This window comes from Peromyscus eremicus, chromosome 3 (assembly GCF_949786415.1).
Source record: "Peromyscus eremicus chromosome 3, PerEre_H2_v1, whole genome shotgun sequence".
Classification (NCBI taxonomy): domain Eukaryota; kingdom Metazoa; phylum Chordata; class Mammalia; order Rodentia; family Cricetidae; genus Peromyscus; species Peromyscus eremicus.
Window position 1 is genome coordinate 26,285,915 of NC_081418.1, and position 6,150 is coordinate 26,292,064.

A 6,150-nucleotide genomic window follows, 5' to 3' on the forward strand; every position below is an offset into this window, starting at 1 on the left:
GAGAGAGGGATGGGAGGAATCTAGGGCAGAAGGCACACATTGAAAGAGGCATGCTCACTTGTATTCAGAGTGACAGTAGACTTCTTTATCATGGGCATAAAAACTAGGACCTCCCAACTTTTACTTACCTACCAGCAAATCTTGACAATGAATATGACAGAATGAGGCATAGGTGGGAAATTTAGCTGCCAGAGAGTCCAGAAAGAAGAGAGAATGTCATACTTGCTTCCCATTTAAGATGGAGTGGGTCTAGAAGGGAAACAGGATTAAGGGCAGTTTTCTGTTTTTGCTTTTATTTTCCTTTCCCTAACTACAATGAAACTAAGCACTAGTCATATGAAGTTTAGAGAAAAAGATTATATTCCCTGATGAAAGGAAAGGACAGAAACGACCAAAGAAAGTCCAGGAAGGTGATGATGATATTTTGAAGAAGAAAATATTACTTCTGCAAGAAAAGACAAGGAAGGCCTGCAATCCCAGAACTATGGCGGCTAAGGTAGAGGGAGAATTTGAGTCCAGGAGTTGGAGACCAGCAGATACCAACACAGATTACAGAGAGAGCTCAAACAAACAAGGCCAGGAACATTCTAGTGCTGATAGAAGTGGACATGAAGAAATGTACAAGTGTTGCTTTAATTTTTTTATAAAAAGAGGGGAAATTTTAATAATCTGTATTCTGAGGGGAGGATCAGGTACTTATTCTGATATGAACAATTACCATGGAGTAAAAGGAGTTGATTAAAAAACAAACAAAAAAAAAACAGTGACAGTAAGAAGATCAGCTTTTCAGTTCTAGAAACTTCTATGAACATTTATCATGTGGAACCCTGTGTTGGACTCAAAATTTGGTGAAATATATCCCCTTCCCTTGAGAAATTCACATTTAATGGAAAACACCCAAGATGACCACCTGAAAGTAGAAACAGCATAATCACATTATAATTTTTGGTACTGTTTGCTGTACTTAGCATAGAGCATAGAGAAATGTTGAGTTGGAGGCTGTCATGATTCAGGTCTATTAAATGACCACATGGATTCATTCAGGTCAGCATTTACCTCCGTGAACAGGATGCCAATTGAGGAAAGAGGAAATATACACCAGCAGCAGGTGCTGTGCCCAAGTGGAACATGGGAAGGGTGTGGGGAGGACTTTCTCCAAGGAAGATCTCAATTTAGAGACCTGTGAAGGTGTAAGAGGCCAGAGGGTGATCCCTGTGGGTGATCACTGGGACCCAATGATGGAAAGGACTGAATAAGATGTACTGTGATGATGCAATAAGGGGTTGTCTGTGTCACAGTAAAGCAAAGCCAGCTGGTGCAAGGCAGTGGTGGAGGTAGACTGCCCAGGACACTGAGGCCAAAGCATGTAAGATCCTGCCCATCCACAGATTCCCTCTGTCTAGCAATCCTGAGTCTAAAAACGTCTCCACAGAACTGTTGTGCTTGCTGGAATGTTATTATTGTCACATCGGTGCTACTGTGCAATGCAGATGCGTTACCTTTTCTTAGCATGTCTCTTCCTTGGCCTGCTGCCCGACTCAGGTAAGACCTTAGTGACAGTCAAGAGTGAATGTGAATGAGAACCTGGTGTGAAATGGCACATTCATCACTGACAACATGTCTCAGGACATACTTGGTGTGCATTTTTGTTGAATGAATTCACTGAATGGATCTATTAATTTCTTTACAAGGAGCTGCTTGAAAGTAGAGCAGAATGTAGGGAATTGTAGGAGTTTCTAGTTCTTACAAAAGTTCTCATTTCAGCTCTAGGGGTAGATTCTTATATTATTTACAAGGAAGGGAATTAAGAGTTTATTACCCTCTCCTTCATTTTAGTTCCCTTATCTTTCTTTTGGTGCTTCCGATTAAAAAAGATTTTTAATTTTTAAAAATTATGTATATATGTTGCGGGGGAGCAAGGGTTGCTACAAACATGAATGCCCAAAGAGAACAGCAAAGAGCATTGAGTCACAGGGCAGAAGTCACCAGGCCTTTGTGAACCACCAGAGGTGGGTCCTGGGAATCAAACTCAGGTCCTCGTCAAAGAGAGCATAGGCTTTTAACTCCATCTCCAGCCTCATAGTGCTCCTTTTTCAGTCCAAACACTCAGTAAGTTCTTCTTTCTATTCGGAGTGTCTTCAATGAGAAAGAATATGGTTTATAAATGTGTGTGTGTGTGTGTGTGTGTGTGTGTGTGTGTGTGTGTGTGTGTAGATAGATAGATAGATAGATATAGGTACATATGTAACAATAATAGTTAAGGGCTTATATACTATAAATTTGAGAAGTATGAGAAAGCACAGGAGGAACTGGAGAGATAAGAAAGGGAGGAGAAATGATTCAAATACAATATTAATATATGAAATTATTGAAAATAAAATATGCCCAAAAAAAGAATAAAAAGGAAATTTATTTGAAAAAAAAACTATGAACTTTAGATCTTAAAACTTCAGATCCCCAAGAATTAATAAGGCTCTCATAAGGTTAAGAACAGAAAGGAAGAAACAGAGGTAAGAGAATATCAGAAAGCGTAAAAAAGTGGAAGTCTAAGAGAGAAGAGGGATGTGTCAGTGATGGCACATTAGTGACCAGGCTGACTGACTTAGGAGGTGAAGCCTGAAGAAATGGTGTCACAAATGACAACCTGGAAGTGATGGTGTGATGCCCAAGTATCAATAACCTGGCACAAATATGAGAAAGTTGTGGCTGAGGATCAACATGGCAGGACCTTCCAAAGAACAGACATTTCAAGTTACGTGAAGACATAACTATTGCAATTTGCCTTCCACTTCTGTCCTTTCTCTGACTCTCGAGTTTCTCATGCCTTGGTTGTGGCGGTGAGAAGAGATGTGTGTTAGTGGAAGAGAAAGGCAACTCAATAACCATTCATTCTGGTTTTCTCATTTTCTAACCCTTCCTTCTTTCCCCCACTTCTTCCTCCTCCTCCTCTTCATACTTCTCTTTCTGTCTCTGTATCTTTCTCTTTTTCTCTCTTCTTATGCCTAATCATATAAGAAAGTTTGAAAACTACACAAACAGAATCTTGAAGGTGAAGAATAATCAAGAAGATTCAAACAGAGAAAAACCAACTTAGAAAACAGTAACTGAAGGTTGATGATAGACTAGAAAGGTGGCTCAGCAGTGAAGAGCATTTGCTACTCTTCCAGAGGACCTGAGTACAGTTCACAGCAACCCTATCAGGCAACTCCTAAAGCACTTGCAACTCCAATACCTGTAGAGGAAATTCTAAACAGTCTAGTAAATAAGAAACAGAGAGCTAAATACAGAGGAAATAGCGAAATAGATCAGAGCAATAGCCACGACTAACTTTAGCTTACTACCAGCAGTAGCTTCCACAGAGAGGGCTTCTTCCTGTTTGACTTGTCTTTTTATTGCCTTTCTGTTCTGCCTTCTCATTGGCTCTAAACCCAATCACATGACTTCCTTGTCACTGCCTGTCTATACAGACTTCCAGGTCTCTATGGTTGATACTGAGATTAAAGGTTCTTGTCACTCCTTGACTACACAGAGACTTTGCCTGCATGTGATCGGATTAAGGGTGTGTGCTACCACCACCTGACTCTGCTTATGGCTCGATTTGACCTCTGATCTCTAGACAACTTTATTTATTAACATACAAATAAAGTCACATTTCAGCACAAATAAAATATCACCATAAATACCTTCTTCTTGTCTCTTCAGGTATTGCACACACATGATGCACATACAGGTAAACAAACACACACACACACACACACACACACACACACACACACACACACAAATTTACATAGATGGGGTAGTAAAGGCCACTTTCTGAGAAAGATACCTGAGCCATATGAACTGGTGGTCCTCATCTGCCTGAAATGATGCAACTTCCAGCATGGTAATGTTCAGCTCTGAACTTCCAGTATTGAGCATGCAGCCTTACCCAGTACTGCTGGGCTAATTCAGTACACAAGCAAGCCAGTCATTTGGCTTTAACAACTGTGTTTTCAGTGTCAGATTCTTTTATTTTTATTTATCATTATTATTATTATTATTATTATTATTATTATTATTATTATGGTTTTTCTGAGACAGGATTTCTCTGTGTAGCTTTTCACCTTTCCTGAAACTCACTCTGTAGCCCAGGCTGGCCTCAAACTCACAGAGATCCGCCTGCCTCTGTCTCCCAAGTGCTGGGATTAAAGGCATGCACCACCACAGCCTGGCTCAGTGTCAGGTATTTTTATCAGTACTTTCCCACAAAGCTTTATTTTGAAATCATTGCTGGAACTTTGCAAACAAATATGTAAGCAAATATCTTCCAAGATTTTTGTTGTCATTGTTTATGTTTCATTTTAGGAAGTGAAGATGTTCTCGATGTAACTAGTACCCTGGACTGTAAAAATTACATGTTGTGTAATTCTGAAAATGCAAGTGGATACTGCTCTGATGTTCAGAAGGTGGGGCTGTGTGTCTTGCGTCTTAGTCAAACTCAACAGCAACAGATGCTAAAGAAATAGGAAACCAAGAACGCAAGATGATCAACTCCTGTGAAGCATTAAATTAGGAAGTCTGTTTTTTCTGTCCTTTATTTTCTACATGACACAAGTGTTATTGCTAGTTTAGACAAAGGATTATCAAGGAACATTTTGTGTTAATTACAAACTGCAAGAACTTCCATGTTTCCTTTAATTCCAACAGGTCAAGACTTGCCTTGCTTGTGATGTTGGGGAGGCTTAGGGCAGGGGAACAGGAGAGGGAAGATTAGAGAAGACAACTGTAGACTGTTGTGTTCATGAGCTAGAGACCAGGGCAATGGGAAGAGTCATCCTTTTCACTGAATATGGAGGCTTCCCTGCAAGGTTTTCAGATTTGGATAACAATTAACTCACCTTTCTAATAAGTTTTGTTGTTATAATATTTGTAAGTTGCACAATAGTATTTTCATCACACCCTGCCACTTCTTCCTCTAACTTTACAAACCACACAAGGGAGAAAAGATCTGCTGAAGGAAAGCGCCCCTGAACCTGAACATCCTTGGCATTGTTCCAGTGCCTACAATAGATATCTCTGCTACCCGTAGTCAGGTAGGTAGGTAGCTTACCCCCAGATTCCCTCTGAAACCCCTATCAGATTATTTTTTCAAACACTGCACAGCTGAAAAATCTTTAACTTGCTGAAAAGATAGTCTACCCATCAGAAATGTCTGATGTTCAAATCGGAAGCTAGTTGCTGGGAAGTAATTTTTTTATTGGCATGAATAATTTCAGGCAAATATAGACAGCCTAATCAGGACTCTGACCCAGACAGAGCTCATGAGACTTTTGGAAAGGATCACAAGCATGTGCAGTGCTGAGTTTGAGGGCTGGGATCCCAGGGGACTGCAAGAAAGAAAAGGAAGCCTTTAACAGGTATTCATCTGAACTGTAGGCCCAGGTACTTTCCAGAGGGAAGTTCCTGAAACCAACAAGAAATATGCAAGGAATGTAGGCAGAAAGTGTAACAAGGTAAAAAAAAAAATGGTGAAACTTGTTTATTTATTAAGCAGCTGGGGATGAATCTAAAGCCCTATGTGTACATGGAGGAAATTTACCACCAATTTATGTTCACAACTCTCCTGTTTTTTTTTTAAAATATGACTCAGGGTACCTCAGCTTATCAGTGGAAATGCGTACCACTAGTGATGCACTTAAAGAAAAAGGCATGTTTAAAAATTCAAGGCAGCAACTGCAGGCCCTACTTTGAGGGTCTAGCTGGCCCCTATCAGGATGCTCCACACTCCCATTTCTCTGTTCCTCCTGAAGCTCCTCAACAAGATCCATTATGATACTGCTGAATTTGCCAGCATAAGCCTGTAACAAATACCAATTTCTACTGCTAACCCTAGTATCCTCCACCCCAACCGGTAGCTTCCTGCTTTCCTTCTTGCCCAATATTGAACCTTGGGGAATCAGATACATTTGTCCAAAAAGTCATGAAGCTTTGGAATTACTGGTCCTGAGTCTTCTTGAAGTTCCCTGCACGGAGTCCCTTTGGACACTGCACCAGGCTCTGAAAGATAAAGATAACTTGGGCTGGTGCCATCCAGTTCCCTGGTGGTGCAGAGGAGCCCAAGTTGGCCAGCCTCCAGTTCCTACATAATCCTGTGGCTTATGGAAATTT

General features: G+C 40.5%; 1 long non-coding RNA gene across 1 annotated transcript; it reads left to right on the top strand.

The window, feature by feature from the left end:
• Positions 1–1,309: 1,309 nt before the first annotated feature.
• Positions 1,310–4,565, top strand: LOC131905692 (uncharacterized). The gene is made up of 2 exons (XR_009378019.1): positions 1,310–1,542; positions 4,348–4,565. It is a non-coding gene; the product is annotated as an uncharacterized LOC131905692 (long non-coding RNA).
• Positions 4,566–6,150: the final 1,585 nt, after the last annotated feature.